The sequence below is a fragment of the Lagopus leucura genome, unplaced genomic scaffold, assembly GCF_019238085.1.
Source record: "Lagopus leucura isolate 7727_CA_CO unplaced genomic scaffold, USGS_WTPT01 Super-Scaffold_739, whole genome shotgun sequence".
Classification (NCBI taxonomy): domain Eukaryota; kingdom Metazoa; phylum Chordata; class Aves; order Galliformes; family Phasianidae; genus Lagopus; species Lagopus leucura.
This window is the reverse complement of record NW_024962255.1, coordinates 1,636,220-1,662,379: the sequence shown is the minus strand read 5'-3', so window position 1 is coordinate 1,662,379 and position 26,160 is coordinate 1,636,220. Positions and strand designations below refer to the sequence as shown.

The following is a 26,160-nucleotide window of genomic DNA, read 5'->3' as shown; positions in this document are numbered from 1 at the left end:
TGGCAAAAGTGGTTTCCAAAATTCACTATCCAGCAATCCATTTAATAACACGCATTCCCGGAAGCTCAGATTACCTGTTTATTGGTTGTTTTCATGTCCCACTTCATCTAGTGCTTTTCCTGGAAACTGCTCCATTCTTTTACTTACATTTCTTATGCTAAAATGTCTGTATAGAATTATATGATGAGAGGAAAGCTTACATGATGCACTTGTGACTGAAAGTCATGTCCTTTATAAAGATTAACTTAGAAAACAATGTGGGGAAGTGATTGAAAATCTATCCATAGGAAGCTTTTGGAATGATGTCTGCTGCACGTTCCACGGCACTAAGAATTAAATTGTTGATTTGAATCACAAGATGGAAATCAGCTCAGCAACTCTGTTGTACCACAGGGAAAAGACGTTTTTTTCTGTTGGAAATGCATGTCATGACCTGGATTCTCTCTCTTCAAGTCATGTTTTCACTTGTAAATTTTTACCTGGGATTTCAAATGAAGAGTAGCAAAGCACAAGAAGGTGGAAATATTTCAGGGTTTTTTTCGCTGACATTTTGCACTGAATTCTGATGGTGTAAACTTCAGTGAAAAGATTTTCTTTGCTATGGAAAACACAAAGGAAATATTAACTGCTATCACACTAAAAAACCTAATGAACAATACTTAGCAGTTGTTCTAAAACAACATGGTGTAATTCCTATCCATGCATTTTGCTTCTCACTGTTTCCACTGCACTTCTAAATGCTCCATTATTAGTTTAATATTGCAAACATTACAGTACAAAACCATCCTACATTGCTATGTATGTATGTATCCTTAATGACCAGTTGAGTTGTTTCTTCTTCTACCAAAAGGAGAGATGTTGTTTTTGCTGGGTCTATGTGATTTATATGCAGGAGGATAAGGGATAGGAGAGCTGTCATTTTTATTAGTTACCTCTGTTGTAGAAACTGAATGCATTACTTTTCTGATTTTACCTCCAGCCATGGCAGTCTGGTAGCAAAAAATCATAACGTATGTTTCAATATGGGGATAGTGCTTCTCACCAGTGCATGCTAACATACGTGCAAAGACAATAAAAAAGAAATACTGCAAGTTACATACAAATTGGATTATTGCAGCCTTTGTATTTACTGGAAAAAAAGTGATCAAGAACATAATAAAAGTGAAAAGTGATAAAATGTAAAAAAAAAAAAAAAATTTTCTCAGACTAACCTAACATTTTGTTTTTGCTGAGAAAAGTGGATGTCTCAGACTACACGAACACAGTGGGCTTAAGCTATCTAGATTTCAAGGAAGCATTCATTCAGTACAGTTCCCAAAGGAAATTATTATTTAAAGTGGAGATGGTGCAGATTAATAAAGGAATTATAAGAAGCTGGCTCAGGCAGATAAGGAGCAGGGGAAAGAGGAGACTACGGCAAGCTGTAACGAGAGGTGGCTTACCAGGTTGCAAGAGGCTCATTAGAAGTATTCATAAGGGATGGGTCTTGTGACCAGCTCTGTAGAGTGCTTCCTTTAGTAATGTCAGCACAAAGTCTTTGATAGAATTTGTTAAGCTCACGTGATATTGTGGAGGACACAAGTGTTTAATGGATGATTTTTGTTGGCTGTGTGGATTAGTTTAACAAAGACAGCCTAAAATTTAATAAGTGTCCTGCCATTCTCTCACTGACTATTAACAGGGTTGGGTTTTGTTTGTTGCCCAGATTACAAAAGCTGAAGCTTTTGTAGCAGTTTCCTTCAAACCCTTCTTACCAAGAAGTCACAATTTAACCTAAATAATTTAGAAGCTAGGAAATTAAATTCTCTAAATTCCAATCAAAGAAATTCTTGGATTTTAAACTTTGAGTTCCAAGTGTTATCCTGTGAAGTCTGAGGCAGCTGTAAGTGGGAATCCTAGCCTTGCATTGGCTGTCCATGTAGGAGGTTGCAGGACTACAAGAAGTAACAGACAAGGAATTGACTTTCACATAAGCAGCCCATCTGCCTCCTCCTGTTGAGAAGTCTCCAGTCAGCCACCAAACCTTGAAAGCAGCCAATGCACTACAGTGCATTGCCTTTCCTAGGGCAATATGGCTAAGCTGTACCCTATTCCTAACCCCATGAGAATTAGTCATGAAAGCCAAAAGGGCTAGATACTCTACTTTATTATCATCATAAAGTTGCACTTCTGTCAGATAAAAGAAAAGCTGTTTAGATGAAAAAGCGTGGTCTGTAGATAAGAAACAGAAGTTAGAACTGAATGATCAGTTTCCTGACTGAGTGGATGATGGTAGGAAAGTCTCAAAAGCATCTGTGTTAAAACCTGTGATACTCTTCTGATAAATGAACTGGAAAAGATGACAGTGTGCTGATGGTGCTTTTATTTAGAGCAGCGAAGACGAGTGCTGACTCTGTAAAACTGCAGTAGGATTCCGCAAAGCTAAGTGGCAGAGCAAGGCAACGGCAGGTGGCATTCAGCATAGGTGGATGCAATGAAGGATGACAATCCCACACACAAGGTGATGAGCGCTGAGCTGACCGTTGACACCAATTGACTTAAAGAAATGCTGGGCATATATAGAGCTGTAAAATAAAGATTCTTCTAGGAAGATGTTACTGTTAGTTTCAGCAGTGAATGTAAAAGCAAACAATATTTATTAGCAGGGTTGCATAATCAAGATGTTATAATCACAATATAATTGTATAATCAATAGATATCAAGATGTTATAATCACAATATAATCAAGAGAATTAGGCAAAGTAAACAACGATCACAAAAGAGAATAAGTGGAAGAGCTTACCCTTCAGTTGAGCTCACCAGAAGACACCAAGAGAGGTGATCTCCAGAAGAGATCCTTCCCCTCTGGTAGCCAGCTCTTAAATAGGTCCAGGAGCCTGGCTCCACCCCTTCCTGCAGCACAGGTGAATTGCCTTCACCTGTGCTCCTCTGGCTGACTCATGGCTCGCCTCAGGTGATCAATGAGAGGTTCAGGCCGTGACTCAGCAGTTCCCATGCACAGGGTCTAATAAAGGTAAAGGCTATATGTCCTGATGACAGGCTTGAGGAGTGTGTGCACAAGAACCTAATGAAATTTAACGAGGCTAGGTGCCAAGGTGTTGCACTTGGGTCTAGGCAATCCTAGATATGACTACAGACTGGGAGAAGAGCTCACAGAGAGCAGCCCTGTGGAGAAGGACTTGGGGGTCCAGGTGGATGAAAAACTGGACACAGCAGTGTGCGCTTGCAACCCAGAAGGCCAACTGTACACTGGGCTTAAAAGAGGTGTGGCTAGCAGAGCAAAGGAGATAACTGTCTCCCTTTACTCTGCCCTTGTGAGGCCCCATCTTGAATATCGTGTATTCAAGGCCCAGGGCCCCCAGTACAAGAAGGAAGCAGAACTGTTGGAGCAGGTCCAGAGGAGGGCTATGAAGATACTCAGTGGGCTGGAGCACCTCACCTACAAAGACAGGTTGAGACTGCTAGGCTAGTTCAGCTTGGGGAAGAGAAGGCTCCAGCCAGACCTCATTGAGGCCTTCCAGTACTTGAGAGCTTACAGGCAGGAGGAGAACTGACTTCTTACTTGATCTGATAGTGATAGGACAAAGGGAAGTGGCTTTAAACTAAAAGGGGGTAGGTTTAGGTTAGATGTTAGGAAGAAATTCTTCACTGAGAGGATGGTGAGGCTCTGGAACAGGTAGCATATGGATGTTGTGGATGCCTCATCTCTTGAGGCGTTCAGCGCCAGACTGGATGGGATCCTGGGAAGCCTGATCCAGCCCGTGGCAAGGAGGTTGAAACCAGATGATCTTTAAGGTCCCCTCCGACATAAGCCATTCCGTGATAAGAAAAAGGAAGAAGTAACAGGCAAATGTTTTCCCCCTTCTGCTATGCTCATTTCTGTTGCATAGGCTTTTTTTACTTGTCATCAGAAAAAGATAGATTTAAGCTTGGAGAATTGTAGAGAAGGACAAGTATTGGCATGGTGTGCCTCTGTACCTCCCCATTAAGGGATTGATCTGCTTTCATAACAAAACAAACACCAGTTTGCTTTTTTAAAATATATTAAGGGCTGAAATACGAGTGAGGTAATAAAACATAATAATACTGATAGAAAATCAAGTGGATAAAAGTATGTCTTCAGTATGCTTTGATTTGAAGTTAGAAGACATACAACCAAAGACATGAGTGAAATCCTCAAAGAACTCTCCAAACACAGCTGGGACTCGGAAACAGTATTTGCTTACTTTGGATTGGTCTCAGAGGATGTTATGGATGTTTTAATGTGTCATATCCAGCCACCTCTGAAGGCTAGAATATCAGTCATACCTCCTCTGCTATCCTTTAATTTCATGTCATTTAATTTTTGAGATAGAATCATAGAATTCTTGGAGTTGGAAAGGACTGTTAAACATCATCTAGTCCAACTGCCCTGCAATGAACAGGATACCACAGCTAGATCAAGTTGCCCAGGGCCTGATCTAGCATTGTCTTGGAAGTCTCCAGGAACAGGACATCAACCACATCTGTGGGCAACCTGTTCCAGGGTCTCACCACCCTTACTCTAAAAGACTTTTCCTTATATCTAACCGTCTTTAAGCTTGAAAACATTTTTCCTTCTTCTGTCACAATAAACCCTGCTAAAGAGTCTGTCCCCTTCTTTCCTGAAGGAAAGGTCACCTCACAGCCTTTTTACTTCTCCAGGCTGCACAGCCACAGCTCTCTCAGCCTGTCTTCATAGAAAAGGTGTTCTATCCCTTGGGTCATGTTTGCAGCCCTCCTCTGGATGGACTCCAACAGGTCCACGTCTCTCCTGCACTGAGGACTCCACATCTGGACGCAGTGCTCTAGGTGAGGCCTCACCAGCACAGAACAGAAGGACAGGATCGCCTCCCTCAACTTGCTGGCCACACTTCTGATGCAGCCCGGGGTACGGCTGCCTTTCTTGGCAGCGAGGGCACATTGCTGACTCCAGCTTCCCATCCACCATCACCCTCAGGTCTTTTTGGCAGGGCTGTGCTGAATTCTTTCATTCCCCAGCTTGTATTGGTAGTGAGGGTTGCCTTGACCCCAGCTGCATAAGGTGGAGGTGCAGAAGCTGAATCATAATGCAACAGTAAATCTGGAAGCACATGTATATGCAGTTCTGTCTGTAATTCCTAGAAATCAGAATATGTGGAGTGTAAGATTTGCTTGAAAGATACCTGCAACTTCTTATATTTCCAGTGACTAACAATAATCATAAAGATACACTGTAGTAAAGGGTATGAAAAATATTCAGTGTTGGGCAAAAAAACCCTCAGGCTTGTACTTGTAGAAACTTATGCTGGTATGTTTTTACTGAAAGACTTAGCAGTGGAAGATTACTATCAGCAGACAGCACTACAGTCTGTTTAGTCCTTCATATTCTCTGTAAACATCCCTAGATGGAAGTGTCCTTGCAGACAGATGGGTGTTGGCTGTGGCAAGACTTGGGCTGTGTTTTTGCTCACAATCAAATGATATTAGATATATAGGGTCTAAATTATTTCGAACCATATACAACATACGTGCTAAAAGTCTGAAAGATGATTCATTTATTTTAAAGCATCTTAATTCCATAAATAATATTGAGGGAATCTTGAATGTCAGGTGAAAGAATGAAAAGGCAAATTAAAAGAAGATTAGGAATGTGAGAAGCCCTAGTTATATGAAGTAACATATTTTCATAGACTTGCTTTTCATGAAATATCTAGAATGGTAGAAAATATTGCCCTATCATGTGGCTTGTCATTTCAAATGCAGTATTGAACGCTTTTGTCAGGACTGAAGAAGTCATGAGAATGTGAATCTAATTAACTAATTAATAATGGAGAGAAGTTCTAATATAATGAGTCAATTCTTGGGATTTTGAATAACAACCTCATATAGAAAAAATTGTGAGAAGTAGGAGTGGTACAAATATCCTGTCACTGTTAGTTTGCATACTGTAATAGGACCCTGAAGGACAGATGTTTTGGGAGAACAGATACCCATTAGAGAACGATTGCAGGGCAGCAGTTTGAAAGGTAGCCAGAACCTGCAGATGGAAACTTCAAATAAATAAATAAATACTGTTGTAAAAGGTAACCAACATAAATAATGCAGGGAATGCATAATATCTTTCTCATTGTTCAAACCAGCAAGGAAACGTGTTTCTGCATTCTGAACAATCTAACTGATGGAGCAGCTTTGCAGTGAGGTTTGCTAAGAGGGAACCCTAGTTGGCCTCCTGGGAATTTGCAGAAGTAATGTCAGGGCTCCTGTAAACAGCGAAGACTACCATCTGCACAATTATTATGTTGCGTGGTGCCTTATGCCTCTCATTTACTGTAACAAGAACTACTTTGGGGTTGCTTCATCCTAATGAATCCTTTATGAAGATAAATGCAGGAGGAAGGTGAGAGAAAGGGGATGGAGAATAATGTTTGTGTTTGTGAATGCATGTGTGAAGTGCTAAAGGATAGGCAAATGTAGAGTCATCCCAGGAACAGCTTCAGCCATGGGATAGCATTTGTTTCGGGCTTTTGACAGAGTTATCCTGCCAACAAATGTTTTCTGTTCTGATAGCAGCATGATGATGATGTGAAACACATCAAGCAGCAAGCTGGTGGTTCCTTATTTTCAACCAAAGGAGACGGTTTCTTACCACTTTTCACTGAGTAATGCCAGCCAAGACATGTTTACTTCATGACCAGCCCTGCAACAGACTGCTGAGTCTCAAACAGCAGAGAGCAGCATCAGTGCTTTGCTGAGACAAGTCACACATCCAGTGATGTGTGGGCACATCCATCCTCCAGTGGAGGAGGATTGGTCTTTTTAAGAAACAAACAGCAAAACCCTGGAGAATATTGATGTCAAAGCAACAACTGATAGTTTTGTCTGGGAAAGAAAACAATGCTAGAGTTGATTCAATTCTGCTAATTATGAAATAGAAAACAGTAAACTCATTAGTAGAAGCTTAGCATCAAAACTGCCTGCTGTTCTGCTTTATGAAGAAAAATAATTTAGCACTTGGGCCCAAGGACCAGAAGCCTCCTGTGAGGACAGAAAAATAAGTGTGATAAGTATGATGACCCAGTTTTTGAAATGATATTTCCCCTTTTGTGAGTAGTACTTTTCCCTAAAAAGGTGATTTACAACTGGTTTTCATTGGGAGACCATAAAGTATTTCATTATCCCAATAATGGTCTCCAAACACATTACCTGCAATCTCTTTAGCTTTAGAATAGCCAGTCCTCTTGCCTCTATTAGCTGTAAATCAAGTCCTGTAGCTCCTTCCACATGAACTCCTCATTCCTGAGCTAGCAACATTTCCCATTGGCAGAGCCTGGCATCCTCAGGCTTAATCAGCTTAAGCCCTAACCCAGGAGCACCTTGTGGGTTCAGTACTGCATGTAATCTGCTTTCGTTGTGGGGGCTCAGCTCCTGAGCCCTGGTTCTTGTCTCCAGCTGCCAAGCTGTGAAGCAGTAACCCTGGGGCAGCACTGGTGGCCTTTGCATCCCAGTGACTGCGCTCTTTCATGGCCGTGCTCTTTCGTTGCTGCCTTGCTCTTTCATTCTTACAGCGTAGGCAGGCAGTGATAGCTCTAACTGTACTTCAACTCTAATCCCTGTTTAACTTGGTGACTTTTTTCACCTCTCCCACTACATGTAGTCAAGCTGCCTTTGTAGGAGATTCCTTCCTTTATCAAGGACTTTCCCTATTCTATAAACAGTTGCCGTAGGAAGGCATTAAAATGATCAGTGTAAAATAATTATGGTATTTTTGTACTATTCTCCATTCCCTTCCTGCTTGGTTTGCTGTTTGCATCACCACTGTGCAACTAGGCATTATCAAGAAGATATATGTGTGTGTGTTAATTTTCAGCTCTCTTATACTATGGGATATTGTGCTGAAATTAGAGAAATTGACTTAGAAATCCCCATTATTAATGTTTACTGATAAACATTCTGATGGTTTTGATGTGGGAGTGAAGTTGCTGGAAGAAGTGTGTTGTAAACCAAAGAACTGACATTAACAGATAAAGGAGCAGACATTGATCTTCGCCAGTGTGAAATGAAATTTTTAAACACGTAGCTTGGTTGTGAAATTGCTTGACTGGCGTATTTATCTGATTTGGGTTTTTTTGGAAGGTTTTTCTATTACTGTGTAAATAATTGTAGTGCATAATTGAACTGACCTGACTTAAAGGAGAGGATATACCTTTTTTTTTTTCCTTCTTCTGACAGTTTGGCTTGTCTGGAGTTTTGCCACCCTGTCCAATGCTGCTAGTTGATCTCAAACCCATTCCTGTTCTCTTTTGAGGAAGCAAGGAGCAGAGTATGAGTAGTATGTAACTGTCAAGGTGTTTTGACAGTGCTGTCACAAGATTTCACCATTGCTTAGGGCAAATCTTGGCCTACATAAGCTTGCTTAAGGGCGAAAGTATCCTTGTTTATGACAAAAATGGCTTTGTTCTTACTGAGTTGAGAATGTTTTGATTAGTTTTGCAGTAACATCTGGATCACCACTGTTTCTTCACTCAAAGTAGTTCTTGCACATGAGAATATGTTCTTGCAGTGCTGTTGTCTTATGGTTGATGCATGCACTTGAATTTGAGTCTCCACTTGACCATAGGGCTCAACTTCTTGAGCCATATATTTACCCTATGTCCATCTTCTACATTTTCTCCTTCAAAACTGTGAAGAATAAGATATTGTTGCACTGCTGCTAACATAGCATCACAGTGCAAGCTAGCCAGCCAGCAGCACTAGCTGCTTAAGATCATTGGACATCTCTTTTGAAACAGTTAGTATTCTTACACACACTGTTACTAGTTTGTTGATAGGCCCCATATTTTACTATGCATTGCACATTCATGCACACCAACAGTTATGCTCCTAGCACATGCTTTTGCACATAAATAGGATCATTATTTGAAGGTAATCTGATTTACAGATATTCCCAGTTAAGTAACTGCAGCTCTAATGTGAATGGTCAGACTGGCACCTCAGCTCTCATTAGCATTTCAACCATATTGCTTTGGTTCATTGAGGGTCCTGAGCTATGACAAGGCACCTCCAATATCCTAGGTTGTTCCTCCTGATTCTGCTGTATATTTTTAGGACAGAGAGCCCAGGTTCTTTGTGATGGTTTCCAGCGCTGTAATGTCACCTTTTAGATTGCATCCCTTGGGGAAGTGTAGTTATTCGTGTTTCCCAAAAGAAATGTGACAAAGGAAAGGCAAGAAAAGTATGTTTTAAAGGGAATTATGAACTGTTAGAAAGCAGGTGCCAAAAAGGGAATTCCTACATGGAAACTGTAGTCAGCCCCAGCGAATTTTGCAGTTTTAACTACCCAGAAGAGAGCTGGCAGCCAAATCTGTGCGAGACAGTGGCTTCCTCAATCAATGGGTGCTCCTCTTTTGGGTATGGTGCTGTTGCATTATTGAGTCTATTAGAAATGTATATTTCAGTCTGCACTTTAAATCAATTACTTGAACTGTTTTTATTTAATTTAGTCTGAGGCCTTGGTATTTCTTTGTTGAATCCTCTAATGATTATTTTCATGGTTGGTGAGTAAGTCCTCCCAAACCTGAGTATAATATTTCCACAATAAGAATCAGTAACACAGTGACCTTTCAGTCCCAAGGAGAGTGTCTACTTAAGAACTGTTCAGCTGCCTGCCTTGGTGCAGATTGACATTTGCAAGGTTGATAAGTTGGGTTATTTGGATGTAAATCAACATGGAAGGAAAAACAACCTCAACGGTTGTGATAGCAGAGTCCACTTTTGCTCTAGCTGCTGGATAATGTATCACATAAATTCACCATCAATGCATAATTTAAATGATGGCTACTACCATGTACCAGCATAGAGGTGTGAAAAGGGATACAGTTAAAATACTGAAAGATTTGATATATTTCAAAAGGAAGAAAAAAAAATGCCAATCATTGGGTTTGCTGGTTATGCTTTAAAGCATCTTTGCAACCAGCTGTCTGTCTTGATAAGTCAGTATCATATGTAGGGATTAGAAACAGGCCTTCCAGTATGAGTCATCATGAATTCTAATCAGGATGTGCTAGCATCTGATAGAGAATTTTTTTTCTTTGTTAGCGCTGCCCTTTGAAGAACCTACATCTTTTCCTACGCTTTTCTGATAACCACAGGGGTCAGCAGTTCCCTCCCACCAGCCATAGCAGCAAGCATCCTGCCTGCACTCCCTGTTCTTAGCATGGCCTAAGCGTCTTTCACATCTGTAGAAATTTATTCTTGACATAACTAGGGTCACTGGCATGCACGGTAGTTTTAACCTGAGAGCGAGTCTGCTGAGGATCTGAAGAAGTTTGCAGGGAGGTCCGTATCCTTCATTGCACAGATGCATAGCAGTAACCCTAGAATAAAGGTGCAGAGTCTTGTATAGCATTGAGTTGAGGAGAAGAACACAAGATCGTGATCTTCCTGACACACTAATGCTTCCCTAGGGTTTGGATGGATCTGTCATTTGTTTTGAGACGCTCAACAGTGCTAGCACAGGCTTTGCTTCTGTAAATATCAGTGCTTCAGAGCAGCACTTAAAGCCTTCCAGACACTGGAGAGCCTTCAGCAGCAAGGCATACAAATGCCCTTAGGAAAATGACAAAGCTGGCTTGGATTCAGCTCACAATGTTCATGTGTTATGACAGCGTGGCCCCACTAACAATCTTATACTCTCTTATTCTCCATCTTTCTGTCCTTTTTGGAGATGTGCTCCTTTTAGAGAAGACTCCGGGGAGACCTCATTGTGGCCTTCCAATACTTGAAGGGAGTGTATAAACCGGAGGGGGAACGGTGGATGGTGATAGGACAAGGGGGAATGGTTTTAAAGTGAGACAGGGGAGGTTTAGGTTAGATATTAGGTGGAAGTTTTTCACAAAGAGGGTGGTGGGGCACTGGAACAGGTTGCCCAAGGAGGTTGTGGATGCCCCATCCCTGGAGGCATTCAAGGCCAGGCTGGATGTGGCTCTGGGCAGCCTGGTCTGCTGGTTGGCGACCCTGCACATAGCAGGGGGTTGGAACCAGATGATCATTGTGTTTCTTTTCAACCCAGGCCATTCTATGATTCTATGATATGATTCTATGTGGACATATTATTAAAGCCATTGCTTTTCTAGGCAAATTAAAAGCTTTATTTAGAGGCTTCCCTGTTTATCCTGTGCTTTTGACTCTCAAGGCCCAGTGACCAATTCAGCATGGGTGTTCTATTAAACGTGACTGCTTATAACATCATACTGACTTTGTAAGACCTACTTCTTCTGAATTATTTACAGTCACTGCAAACATCGTCATCACAACCAAAGTTGGCTTCCATTGACCTAACAATCTTGTAATTTGTACATGGTTAGACCTCAGAAAGTATATTCTTAGTGTTTTGCTGTTAGATAGTTCTGAGCATATATAGCCCTATCTGTACTAGAAGTTGTTCCAAATCAAGCTAAAGCTCAGACAGAGCGAGCCATTCCTCCTGCAACCCAGAAAACTTTCAGTGTGGTATTTCTGGAATACTACATATGGAAAGATAGGAGTGCTAACCTTCATCTTTCCTGGCCATGCACATTGGTGCTTTAGCAAGGCAGATTTGATATTAAGTTAGATATCCCTTTCCCCGTGCTCTGCCCCTGGCTGCATATTTGAGAATACTGCCTCTGATTGTCTCTTGTAGTGCTGTCATTCACTTAGAATCACAGAATCATAGAATCACCAAGGTTGGAAAAGACCTAAAAGATCATCCAGTCCAACCGTTCACCTATTCCCAATAGCTCCCACTAAACCATGTCCCTCAACACAACATCCAGCCTCTCCTTGAACACCCCCAGGCTCGGTGACTCCACCACCTCCCTGGGCAGTCCATTCCAGTGCCTGACCACCCTTTCTGAAAAGTAATACTTCCTCATGTCCAGCTTGAATCTCCCCTGATGTAGCTTGAAACCATTCCCTCTGGTCCTATCACTAATGACACGAGAACTCTTGAGGTGTTGTTGCCTGTAGCACAATGGTATGTGATGTGGGCTTTGTCCTCTCTGCCAGGCTATGACAAAGCCATTCTGTGTGTCATTCATAGGCAGGTGTGGAGGAATTCATACCCCAAATTAGTTCCAGAAGTAGCCCTGAACTTCTACCGGGTCTGAGCCTTACCTTACTTGCCCTTCTCTTGAAACTATTACTAAGAATGGAGAAGCAGCAACTTAGTACATTTGCTAAATAGGTGATAGGTTCTCCTGGAACATTCCCACACTTGTATAAATCCAGGCTGTCCCCCTGTCCCATCACTGGAACATATAATTAAGTGTCTAGAAGAAGAGCCTATACACATATATATTAATCATTGGCAAATCTCTATCCTAAACATGAAGGCATAGCCAACACCATCTCCTTCATTCTCCGTGACCTGCGAGTCAGCAGAGTGAAACAGCCCACTGCCTTTTATTAGCTGCAATGCATTGGGCATGACAGCTAAATCAAATGCCAAGTTTGGGAGAGCAGTAATTCAGCTCTTGATTGAGTAATGTACTGAACGTGTCATCCCTGTCCTCCAGAGAAACGTGACCTCGTCAGAGAATGTTTTACTGTGCCTTAAAATGAAAGGTGTTTCCTTGGAGGTCGCTGGTTGTTCAGAGGTCCAGACCCTCACCACCACCCCTCTGTGTTTCCAGAGTTCTCAGCAATATGGCTTAAAAACTGGAGAGAAAATGAGAGTGCATGTCTTTGCTAGCCCCACAGCTTCACATGCACGCACGGTTACTTTTGTGATGAGCTGCCTTCAGAGCAAAGAGAGAAAGCTGGTTTTAAAAGTTCTTTCATCACTGATAGTTTGGATAGGTTTGGTTTTTGTTGGTTTTTTTTTTTTTTTTTTTTTTTTTTTGCCTTTTGTTTTTTAAGTGAGAAAATTAGTCTTGAAGAAATCTAATTCTTTGTTATGGCCGTATGTGTTGCCCTAAGCATTTCTGCTTCAGCATGACCTGCCCCTGCTCGTGAAACCTTCCTCCTTTTCACAGGGAAATGCTGTGGATGAAGAGTTACCATCTTCTCCTGTGCTGTGCTTGGAAAGCAAGCATTGCTCAGACAGTCGCATTGAGATCAGGACTGGCTTCAGCTCCTGAACTTATGTGGGCTGCAATAATATCTATCTATGTTGTGTGTTTGATGTGTAAGCTGCATCAAACCCCTTGAAGTTGTTGCTCCCTTCTGCATACAGGTACTTCTCTACTGATATCCTACTTTGCAAGCAGAAATGATCAGACTTGGAACTATGTTGCCTTTGAATTTGAAACTCAGATCAGCCTTCAGTGATCAAGTTATGGCATCAGGCTTCCTAATGACAGCAATTTCAAAAGTGCATCTTTAATATGCTCCAAACAACAGCCAGAGATGAAATAGGAAGTGCAGAGCTCAGCTGTGGAAGAGATATCATCAGGAACTACCTTTTCTGATTATTATTTCCATAGATTGACTGATTTATTTATTTACTTTCTTATTTTACCAAAAAAAATGCAGCCAGGTGTGTGGAGGAGCTGGTTGCTCAAAAGCAAGGCTACAAATGGCTGGAGTGGAGGGCAGCTCACAAAGCAGGAGATTATCCTGCCTTGAATATGAATGTATTTAATTCAACATCTCATTCAGCATGTTCTGTTGTCCTTTTTTCCTTTCAGCTTTCTCAGGAGCTTTTGAAGTGCTAAAAGGCAAAATGGAGGAAAGTAAAACACAAGCAGAAAACACTTGAAAAATAAAACTGGTAAAGGTGTCTTTGCCATTGAAGGTGATTAAGAACAATTTAGACAATATTTTCCATACTTCTGGGAAGGCTCTGTTGTGATCTATAGCACTGATACTAGGACAAACCATGGTGCTGTTGGAACAGAAGTGTGGAATTGTTCTGCAACAACTGCAAAGTTCAGGTTTCTTGCACATTTGGGATGAAGAAAGGTACAGCTGTGACTTATCAGGTGTAGGGGAATTGTTAGGTGATGGCTTGAACTGGTGATTGAGCACCTGGTGAAGGGGTGAGGCTGGCTCGGGGAGCGCGGGCAGATTGCTTGCACCTGTGCTCCCCAGGTGATGAGAAGAGCTGGACTCTATGACTATGATTCTATTCTATGACTCACAATAGGGCCCCCCCAGGTCGCATGTGAGGGCCAGCCATTGAAGGGAGAGCATCTCTTGGGTGTGGTCGGAGAGCTGCATCACCAGTTAAATGAGTTCAGTTCTTTTTTCTGTATGTGACTATTTGCTTACATGTGAATACTTCGCCTGGTATTGCCAGCAGTCTGTTAGAAGCAATTTTGCTTGAGTAGGAAATCATGAAGGCAGAATAGAACCTCATGCTTAAAAGTTGTCTTATACATTGTGCTCTCTTGGAAGCATTTTGCTTGTTTGTTACCTACTTTGTGAGGCCAACAAATCCACTCCTATCATTGTAATCTTTTTTGCTGTCTTCTTACCTTGTTGCTCCATTCCCTTCTGTCCCTTCCTTGTTTGCTATTAGCTGTAGCAGGAGATTGCTATGGTTAGGTGCTTTGGGTGCTGGTCTTTGAAAGGGAGAAGCATTAAGATATAATCAACTTCTTGTTCTGATATTTTCTCAGTTTCATATAGATCAAGGTTTATCATGTGTATTGAGTGAAATCTATGTAACAGATCTGCATTAATCATAACTGCAGTGTGAGTGCAGAGTGCGTTTCCTCTCTTTTGCACATGCAACGGTAAACTTTGGCAGGTGTGTTCAAGAGATGTCTGGATGAGGTGCTATGAGATACGGTTTAGTAGCTTGTGGTAGCAGTAGCGATAGGAGGATGGTTGGATGAGATGATCTTGTTGGTCCTTTCAACCTTGTGTTTTTATGATTTTATGAAAGGACCAATGGAAACCACTTTCTGACTTTCTATGGTATGCTTGGTCACCTCTTTCTTCCTTGTACAGGCAGGATGTGGTAAGGTGCTGGTATCTTATTCAGCTGTAACAGCAAGGTTGTGCCTTCTTTCCCTTGGCCAGTTTGCTTTGAGTGGATGTTCTGCTTTTTCGGAGAGGCCTGAAAGCCATTGTATGTTCAAGCTGTATGCACAGGTGGATCTGAAGGAGCTGCAGCTGCTGGAGGGGCAGGGACAGCTCAGCTTTGCGAGCTGCTCTAACAAGGGGGGAAAAAGCTGAATCTAAGTAGGGGCTAAAATTAAGTTATTGTAAAATAATCCCATCTTGGGAAGACAGAGTGGTTGTTCTCCTTACTTATATTACATAAATGTTGCAGATTCCATCTGGAGTGGTACTGCAGCTTTATACTGGGCTGTGGGCAGGCTGGGTTTTTTGGTAGCTCTGACAGGTAAAGCCATCTCTGTTTGCTTACTTTTCTCTTATGGGGTGGCTGTTTTCAGGTCAACTCTGGTTTGTTTTTTTTATCTGCTATTCATAATACTTATCCATGGAAAATTATTTGTCTTTTATAGTACATTTAAATGACTGTGGTGATTGTTATTCCTGCAGTCTTTACTCACAAGCTGCATTATTCAAATCTCTTAGTGCTCCTTATTGATTGGATATTGTTGGACCATTCTCCCCCTGCTTATCACAGAATCACAGAATTGTAGGGGTTGGAAGGGACCTCCTGAGATCATCGAGTCCAACCCCCCTGCCAAAGCAGGTTCCCTACACCAGGTAGCACAGGTAGGCATCCAGGCAGGTCTTGAACGTCTCCAGAGAAGGAGACTCCACAACCTCCCTGGGCAGCCTGTTCCAGTGCTCCGTCACCCTCACTGTAAAGAAGTTCTTGCGCATGTTTGTGCGGAACTTCCTATGCTCCAGTTTCTGGCCATTTCCCCTTGTCCTGTCTCCACTCCACTTTTGTTGGTGTTGTGTCTGGGGCCGGCCATGTTGTCTCATGGAAGTGCTTCTCCTGAGCAGGGCTTGAAGTTCTGCCTGTGCTTGGTTCATGCTGCTCCAACTTGACTCAGATGTTTCGTTGCAGTGTGCAGTCATGGTCTTCTATACTCTATGCCTTCCCAGCATCTCTGATCAGTACTGAACAGCCCCATCCCTGTGCCATGCATGGGGCATTGCTTCTTATTAAGCATAGGACTTGATGCTCATCCATCTCACAGGCTGCCTGGTGAGCAGAGTGGGTCAAAATAAGAAATCTGAGTGGAAAGGAGTTAGGTACTTGTCCACTGAAAATGTGAAATGCCTTCATTTGGATGACAGATTTCTTTGGTTTTTCTTTCTGTTTATTTACAGTAATATTTTAACTATATGTATTTCCTAGTTGAAGTAAAATATTTATAGAATGAGCTTTTGTTCTTACTTTAATAAAAAACAACAACAAAAACCTCTTTGAGCAAATGGCTTTAAATATACTGCAATACTATTAGAGCTCCTAGGAGCTTGTTGCCAGTGCCATCTGCTTCCTCAAGACACTTGGTCATTCTGGGTACTTCAATGGGGGGATGGGGAGGGAGTTCATGCCTGGTACCAGGGAATAAAACCCTCGGTTGAGCTCAGATGCAGGCAGTGATCCCTTACCTTGCTGTTCTGGCATCACCGTGGGTGGATCTTGCAGAAATTGTTTGCATGGGCAGCAAGAGATCAGCTTTTTTATTGCTATGTTCAGGGAGGGAAGTTGCCTTGAAGAGCTGGCAGTTTCTCTGTGTGGAGATGATGACTCTGGAGGCAGTGGGCCTGTGTTTACTGTGGGTGCCCCAACCAGCCCTGGGTGCAGAGAAGTAGGTTCCTATGGAACGGCAGAGAGACAGCAGGTGCTGGTGCCTGCAGAGCAGCTGGAGGGGATTCGGGCAGACAGCACGCTGGTAAGAGAAATGTTGCTCGTCCTAGTACTGATGATAGGGATTCCAACCCAATCACGCTATAATAGGTGCAGATAGTTCCTGAATATATGTGGAGAAATGGATAGATTGTGAAGAGCTGCCTCTGAGAAACAACCATTACCGGATTGAGAGCTTGTGGGTTAAGAGACCAGCCCAAAAAGGATCTCTGGCAATCAGTGCCTACAGCAGGCCTCCCAGTCATGGAGAGCATGTTGGTTAGACCTTACTTGAACTATGAGAGGCATCACCTGTAGGATGAGAGCCTGTGAGAATGATTTTGACTACCCAGACAAATTGAGAAAACAAAACAGTGAGCTGAAAAGCAATCTAGGAGACTTCCTGGTCCAGGTATTGGACAGACCAGAAACAGCTGAGGTGTTACTGGACCAGCTGCTCGCCAGGGCCCCCTGCTGGAGGAAGACATGGAGGTGTTGGAGTGGATCCTGAGGAGAGCCATGAAGATGCTCAGAGAGCTGGAGCACCTTTCTTATGAAGGAAAGGTTGAGGGAGCTGGGCTTGTTTAGCTAAGAGAAGAGAAGGCTCTGGAGAAATCTTACTGTGGCTTTCCAGTTGTTAAAAGAGCGCTTATCAGGAGGGAGACAAACTTTTTACTTAGCCTAATAGCGATAGGACAAGAATGAATGGTTTAAAACTAAGAGGGGAGATGGAGGTTAGATGTTACGAGTTAATTCTTGACTCGGGATGATGAATCCCAGGCTTAGGCTGCCCAGAGAAGCTGTGTATGCCCCATTTCTGGAGGCACTGAAGGCCAGGTTGGATGAGGCACTGGACAGCCTGGTCTAATGGTTGGTAACCAGCCTGTGGCAGGGGGTTGGAACTAGATGACCCTTAAGGTCTCTTCTAGTGTAAGCTGTTCTATGATGCAGGGATTATAATTTCAGTTGTAAATCATAGTATGTGAAGGCAGAAGTTTCATCAAAGCAAAATGAACTTGTAGGACGTTAATGCTGATGGTGGAAGAGGGTTTGTGAAGCCTTACCCTTTCAGTTACCTCACTTCTCAGTTTTTATTTTTAATGATCACAGTAACTATGCTTACTAGGAGCTTCTCAGGTAATTTGCTACTGAGAGACAGAAAATAGATTTGGCATTGTTTCAAACTTTTTGGATTAAATGTTTCCATTTGCTAATGACTTACCTCCTCCTCATTATGCTAGCAGTAGATTAGATTCACAGGAGCCTTTCTGATTTAGCAGTGGCCTGTGTAGCCAAATTGTTTTCTGCTGCAATGCAGCTTCATTGCTATTGTTTTTTTCACCTAATTTTCTGCGTAACCAAATGTGCAAGATTTCTGAGGTAAAAGACAATGAAATAGAGCAAATCTCTCCGAATCCTACCTGCTGCTGTTCTCTGCAAGGAGTTGCAGGGCAGCAGCTGGAAGGAGGCCTGGTGGGCTGAGAGAGGGCAGGGCTGATAGAAGGCGGCGGTGTTGGTTTTTATTCCTGTGAATGCAGCCTGAAAAGTGCTGCCTTTGGATTCTGAAGAATCAGGATTTTGTGCCAGGAAAGCCTCACCTGTGGTAGGTTTCAACTTCCTGCCTGGCAAGACAGGGATCTTCACTGCTGTACTCAGCTTCAGTCTTTCAGCCTTAGTTTCCACAAGTTTATTCTTGCTAGCAGGGCCTCTTCCCCCCACATTCTGCACTGTGAGGTGATGTGTAGAGCCCAAATGTCTGGGGACAATGCAGAGAAAGCCAGGCCTGTGACCTCTCGCTGCAGGTGGTTCAGTTTGTACCAAGCAGAAATTTGTGTGCAAAACTGCATATTTGAAACATAAACATTTATATTTGCTCATTTGGTTCGAGTGAAAATCTGCTTTGTTACTGCTGGAATGCAGCACAGCTCTGGGATTACTCCCAGAAGAGCAAGCCGTAAGCAGACAGAGAAGCTGGATCCTTTAAAGAAACTTAGTTTGTGTACAATTACAAGGTTATTTTCCAGTGCTGGAGAGAGCAAGTTGTGTCCTTTTCTGCATGCTGTTCTGTGATTTGCTTTTGGAGGTACTCTAATTCTGTGTGCCTGGGAAGTTTGTTCAGCATGAGGAAGCCTGTGTGCCTGGGGGAGGTAGTGACTGGCTTGCACTCAAACAAAAGATTTCTGTAAAAAAGAGTGTTAACGAGGTTACAGAGCAGTAGAGGTATTATGAATTGTGCCTCCCAGGCAGCCCTCTTCTTGTCCTTTTAGCACCTGCAGAGGTGCTACTGCTGCCACGGGGAAGGTGAAGCCCAGCACCTCTCCACGATCACCAGAGCAAGATGTGGTCTTTTATCTCAGAAGCAATGCAGCCACTTGTATCAAGAACACAACTTCTGTGTGATTTAGATTCAATCTGAGCTGTATTGGGTAATGAGAGACTCTGATTGGCATTCATTAGTTGGGACAGCACCAGCCTTCCTGCTTAAATCGGGGATTCAGCCTCTCATCCCTCTTGATTCTTTGTAGTTGGCAGGGGAGAATTTTGCAAGCCATTCAGACTTTGATTTAATCTTTTTGAAGAGTACTTACAGGCAACTGAGAAATCAGTGTAAAGCTGCTTAGTAAAATAGAAGCAGCCTTCTGAATGGAGAATCTCGTGACAAATGCCATGTAACCCTTTTTAGCTTTAAAGAACACAAACTCTGATTCCAGAAGATCCTGAACTCACAGCGCTTCCATCCTCAGAAATAATGAAGTACAGACCCAGAGTATATGTGCTATTGGTACAAGCAGCTGGAGGCATCTGTGTTCCCTGTTGGAAATCTAACAACATTTACAGCCTGCCCAGGGCTGCCTTGACCCAGAGCTACTGCTACAAGGTCTTGACACACGTCTGTTTCTTCTTTCCCCCTTTCTGAGATAACTTTTTTTTTTTTTGAATCACAGTAAGTTCCTTCTTGCCTTTTCTATTTGCTTCTTTTATTTTCACTTTTGACTACTTCTTGCTTTTGTGCACTGCCTTGCCTGTTTATTTCTGTGGAAAGAAGTCTGTAGGCAGAGTGCTGTCACCAAGAGGGGCTTTCTCCAGGAGAAAAGGGGTTCCTCCAGGCTTCATCAGCAGTGCTCCTTCCCATCACAGTGACATTTGACTGATATGGGTAGAATTTGGCAAGCTTTAGGGAAGCATTAGTGAAAATTGTCACTGAGGACGTTTTTGTAAGTGCTTGATTTTAGAAGTTGCCCAGTGTATACCCATTTTGTTTCTTCAGTTAGAATTAAGGTAACTTTTGGCTGTTGAATTGCTTAGTTTGTTTTTTTCACCATTTATTCAATTGCTTAAAGCAGAAACTTAGCTTTGGTCCTGATTACTGGATACTTTTTTTTTTCCAGGTGTTTGCTAACAGGGTTTGCATGTGAATGTGTGCTAGTTTGTGGGCTGTGTGAGAAAACTGCCATTTATTGGGCTTTGTAACAAATTGAGTCAAATCTGTTTTCCTTTTTGGCTTTGTAGCAAGTGTTGGAAGATTTCTAAGTTCATGTGGCAGCCCAGAATGCTCCTTCTGACCCTGCACAGACCTCCTCTTTTGCTGTGTGTTCCATTTCACTAAGCTCATGCTGTTTCTGTAAAAGTGTCTGAATTATCTAAGTGGATCTTAGTAAATGCACAAGGGTTTGTGGTGAGAGAAAACAGCCAATGTTACTGTTCAGCTTTGTCTGACACTTTCAGAAAAAGATTTGGAGGAAACAAATGGACCTTAGAAAGTTGGTGCAATCTGGGGTGCAGAGTTGCTGTGGTAGGAAAAAAATGACAAGTGGCTTCTTGGAAAGCCCCTTCCTGTTGCCCCCCCTGTGCACCTTAGTCTTGCTTTTAGGATGGAGCAGCTAAGGATAATTTTAGCAAAATTAGTTGCATTCTGTGAAATGAGCATGAATAACGTCTTCCCAATTTTTCATCCCTGTAGGACATCTCTCTGTGACACTGCAGTGTACTTTGATGGAGTATGAAGAGGGCTCAGAAGTTCACGTAAGTCTGTGTATTTCAAATGCAAACGTGTCTTTCTCATTCTAGATGGAGTGACAGCACGTTGCTGACTGCACTCTGCAGTATCTTTGAAGGTGTTTGGAGAGGGGCTTTGGGTACTGCAGGGATGGGGCCTGCTTTCCCACTGTCCTGTTTAGGGCAGGCCAGGAGGTTTGCAGGGTCTGTGGATGCCCTCAGGGCTCTAACATCAAGTGATCAAATGTTAACACACTTTGTTGAGCTCGTGGTCTTTAATGTTCTTAGAGGCATTAACACATCTGTTCTGCATTCCAAAAATAAGCAGAATATTAATGTGTGGTGAGGACAACTCTACCTGTGATAATTGCATAGCTGATTTCAGATGTGTAAAGCCATAGGAAGTTACTAAAGCATAGCTGAAATGGTATAATGGTAGGCTGGTGTTGTATTGATTGCCATTCTTACTGTGCAAGCTAAGGCAGAATATACAGCACCTACCCTGTTGTTTCAGTCTGTAGCCAATTTAAGTTAATTTTGCATATTTCTATTGGTAATAGCTTCATTGTAGAAGCCATAGTGAAAAGAATAATGAAGCTATTAACAGTACGCCTTAATCAGTGTCCAATATGTGCACAAAAATCCAAGTGGAGTTGTCTGAGACTACCTTCTGTTATAGTTCCTGGATATTTTGACATGAACCTGAATGTTAATACCATACTGTTGTAGACTGACTAAGCAAGTCAGCTTGACTTCATTTTGTTTTGGCTTAGTGTGTTTTTTTGTAGGAATGAAAATGCTATGTTTGTGAGCACAATGGGCGTAAGATGCCGCATAAGTTAAAGTCCAAGAAAGACTTTCAGCTTCAAAAGGAACGTCAATGGTTGGAGCAGTGCTGTAAAGTCTGTCAGTGCAAGCTGCAACAGAGCATAGCATTGGGGGCTGGCAAAATTCTGTTGGATTAATCCATAAATCCATATAATTACCTGGAAGGCTTTCGGTAGGAGGGAATAATTAGAGGAGATTCCAATTTCTAAAATTATATTTAATGTTCCTGGCTATTTCTGGTACTTTATTTTCTTTTATTCACTGCCCTCTAGAGGTCTTGCAAATGAAATTAGAAAAAGAGAAAACAAGGTTACAGCAGTGACTGTCTCTGTCTGGTGCTGCTATGCAGTGGCTTGTTCAACCCTTTAAGGTAATTGCATAGGTGCTCCTAGAGCTAAATGAAGTTTCCCACCTTAGCTAGGAAGGAAAGAAAATATATTTACAATGGGAGAAATCCCAATTTTAACATAGGGACTGGCAGTACCAGTTTTGACATGTATAAAAGCAGCTACGTGGCATTTCAGGTGCCTGCTTTATTATAGCAGTAAGATGGCTTAAAATTGCCAGTGCATCACAGGTTTGTCCACTTAGTCCTTTTAACTTGTTTGCATTAAAAACGTGTTTTGGGGGAGAGATTATGTATGAGCTCTCCTCTGCCTGCCTTCAGGAATTAGTTGTCTTGGTAGCTTGGATACTGCCATGAATGATCTTCTGGGAAGGGCAGGTGGGCAGCAGCATGGTGTGATCAAGTAAGCCTCACTTCTTGAAGAAACTTGTCTAAAAATATACATGCTGTCTCTAAAATAAATGAGGGTTTCAGTGCAAGCTTTGCTGCATGCATCAGTGCTTGGTAGCAGCCTAAGAAATGAATATAAATGCATATTTAACTCTTTCATCCTTTGTTCACTGGAAGCTGTTAAGTGCATTTCGCTTGGCACGAGTGCCTGCAGTTCTATTTCTTAGCACATTAAGGAAATGCTAGTGCTTCTTGGATCTGTGATTGATTGAGAAAAGCTGCTTTCTTCTCTCTGTGTGCTATGAGAGTGGATAGGACAAGGGAGAATGGTTTTAAACTGAGATGGGGGGGCTTAGGTTGGATATTAGGAGGAAGTTTTTCACAAACAGGGTGGTGAGGCACTGGAACAAGTTGCCCAAGGAGGTTGTGGATGCCCCATCCCTGGAGGCATTCAAGGCCAGGCTGGATGTGGCTCTGGGCAGCCTGGTCTGCTGGTTAGTGACCCTGCATGTAGCAAGGTTGAAACTAGATGATCATTGTGGTTCTTTTCTTTTGAACCCAGGCCATTCTATGGTTCTATATGCTTTTGTGAGGCGGTTTTAGGGCTCTGTGTTTATTCTCAGAGTGAAGAGAGTGGCAGCTGCTTGGAGAAACCCTTCTTCTGGCTGAAGCGGGCAAGATGTAGGGTAAGCACAGCCCTGCTGTGGAACTGGGGCTTGCTGCAGCATGAACAACCAGGAGGGGTGCCAGAGGGGTTATTTTCGAGGATTGGGTGCACTTCAGGTTGAAACAGTTGGTGCTGAGGACCTGCTGTCTGCCCAGCGCTAGGATGTGTCACTCAGCTTTCAAAGCTGACCGCCTAGGAGTCCACTTGTTGAGCTCCCATAGCTCACTGCAGTGCACGCCCTTGTGCTACACATGGGGATGATGATGGTGGTTGCCTCAGAAGCACTTGGCTGGCCAGAACTGCCACCTTCCTGTGGAGGCATCCTGATTTGTGTGTATCTCTGTCTTAAACATTAATCATGGATCTCTGATGCTGTAATTATATAGATACTGTGGATTTATATATGATACTTATCTCCATGATTTGTCTCTCCTGTGTATGTCTATAAATTTATTATCCCTGTTCAAGTTTCAGTTATGGGTAGTTTTATAGACTCAGAATTCAACTCAAGTTCAAATTTCAATCTCAGCATAGGGCAAGTCTCAGAGCAGAGTATTGGCTGAATTGATTTGTTTGGAATCAGAAAGGGGTTTTGTTTAGTTGTGTTTTAACTAAATGGGAGCAGAATTCTAGTGAGGTTGATTTTCTTGCAAGTTAGTTGTTCTGCTCACTGATTTCCTTCTTGTGTGTAGATCCAGTGTATTCTTAATGCTGCATTCACTGATTTCTCTCCCCATTTGCTCTTCCTGCATTCAGTATCTCAGCTAGAATTGCTGATAAAATTGCCACTTTGTACTTGCAACAACCAATTAGTTTGATAATCAGGAATTAGTTACTTCCTGTATTTTGGTGAACCTGAACCAGGCCTTGCTCCAGGGCTGGCAGCCCAGAGATGTTCTCTGCCTGCTGTCAGCAACCCCAGCAGCAGTTTGGTTTGCTCCGGGAGCTTTTGGGCAGGGCTTTGTTTTTAACACTGTGGGAATTCAGCAGGTTGCCTTAGATTCTGAGTAAAGCAGGACTTGGTTAATAGCTCTAGGATGAAAATATAGAATTACGTTGTTTAGTCAGGTGTTTCTTTCTGCAGCTTTTCCTGCAAGTGCTGCGAAGTGCAGGTGTTCAGGCATGCTGCAAACCTGACAGTGCAGAGATAATGGGCTGCATGGAGCTGCGGATAGGTTTTAGAAAGCCTATTATCTGATCTCTTCAGTGTACATATTCTCATCTTTAATGTACTGAATAACAGTGAATGGATTTATTTTCCTGCTCCGGTAGTTATGGACTGGATGTGTGTGTAACTCCTCCTTGTGTTTTCACACCCTTAAGGGTGGCTGGGTGAAGAAGGTAGCTCAGAAAGGCTGTGGCCATCAGCTGCTGCTTTTGTTCCTTGTCTTAGTGTCCGGTTCATGTGCACCAGGACAGTGATCTGCAGTAAACAGCATCAGGTTGTCCACAGGTGGCAACATAGAGTCAGGAGTACCAAGCACACGATAACTACGCTGTCGATTTTGCTAGCACTGATGGAAGTTGGTTGGGGTTTCTTCGTTAATAGCTCCAAGCTAGCAAACGTGTTACAGAAACAGCATGGAGTATTCAGGAATTCATCAATGCATGTTGTTTTGGTATGTTTTGCTACGTTGTTTTGCTACATAAAGCATGTCATTGTATAATTTGATGACATGAAAAATATATGCAGTGCTGAAAAGCCATCTCTTAAAAGCATTCAGTATTAAATTGAAATGGAGAGATGTCATCGTGTCTTCTGTGAGCTATTGTCCTGCTTGGTGGTACACCAATAGTTCAAGCCTTGGTTCTGTAAAGAACCATTCATGCCTTCATAAATCAGCTTCTTCACTCCTCCTTATAGTATGTTTGAGTTTCCTTCAGAGCCTGGAAGGATGAGTGCAGAAATGTTACTGGGAAGCTGTGGGATATGGAGTTCTAGAGTGGCCAGAGGCTTTTGCTGCATTGTACAGTCATACTTCCAGGGATGAGTAGTACTCAGCTGAATTCTGCAGGGCTGTCTGCAAATGCTCTCAAATCCAGGGGTAAGGATGGGAGAGACTAGTGCTGAGCTGTGATGCGCTTGTTTGTGTCCCTTGCTCAGTCTCTAGTATAAACAGAGATATATCAACAGTTGTTTTTCAAGCCGAACTATAAAATAAATCAAACAACAGAACAAGATGGGTAGGTTGAGAGTGTTATGAAGATGTCAGTCCTTTCCATTTTATTTCCTTGCTCTATTTAGAGCTTTATGTCAGCATATGCGTGTGAACAGGAGAGACGGTACAGGCAAATGACCTAAGGAGGAATCATGTGGTGTGCTGGAACACGTAGACTGAAATAGCTTTCTTTTCCGTGTATCATTTGCCACCTCTTGTTTTACGGATCTGTTGTTGTGCCTAGGCATACCCTGTTAAAACCATCCCACCGTGGATTTTTCCAGTAACGTCAGAAAGAATAGAAACGTGTGCTAGAGTGACTGAGAGGTCCTAAGCATTCTGATTTTGCAAGCAGAAGTGCCTCAAAGAAGCTCAAGGTCTGTCAGTTCAGTTTCTGTACTGAACTTCACCAAATCAAAGCCTTGAAAGTGTTCTTGTTTAAAGAAAAAAAGATGAAAAAGCTATTGCTGGGAGCCAGGATGCCTGCAAGAGAGATGAAAGTATGAGCAGGTTATTTTGTATATTGGTTCCATGCTTTCTTAGAGTTTTTAGGGTGTCGAATATTTTTAGCTTGTTTAATTACTGGTATAATCAAAGTCATAGGATAATGATAGCGTCCTTAGATGCTGAGTAAGGAGCAGTCTGTGTCAGATCTGTTAATGTGATGAGACGCTGATGTTGCAAATAGCCTGCTAAGCATTTGAAGAGAACTTGCATGTCTGGTTATTACTGAGTGTACAGGGAAACCTTACAACCCCTGAAGCTGGTTGTGGGTGCAGCCCACTGCATCCTTCTGTTGTTGTTGGCTTTCTGGAGCATTGTGTTACTCCATACCAATGAAGAAAGAAAAGAAACTTAACTTTCAACCCAAAGGTGATCCCAGCTGTTTGAGCAGAATAAGTGTTTTAAGTTGTTTGGAACAGCTAAATAAATTCAAGAGGTTTTGTGCACGTGTGTTAATGCCTAGGCCAAAGACAATTAGAGAGGGGAAATAAGGTTGTGTAGTTGTTCT

General features: G+C 42.5%; 1 protein-coding gene across 1 annotated transcript in view; it reads left to right on the top strand.

Moving 5' to 3' along the window:
- Positions 1 to 20,739: 20,739 nt before the first annotated feature.
- The window catches only part of PCDH15 (protocadherin related 15), a 383,291-nt gene continuing 377,870 nt past the window's right edge, over positions 20,740 to 26,160 (top strand). The window contains exon 1 of the mRNA XM_042862789.1: positions 20,740 to 20,785. The gene's annotated coding sequence lies outside the window, so the exon portion shown is untranslated. The remainder of the gene's footprint in view (positions 20,786 to 26,160) is intronic.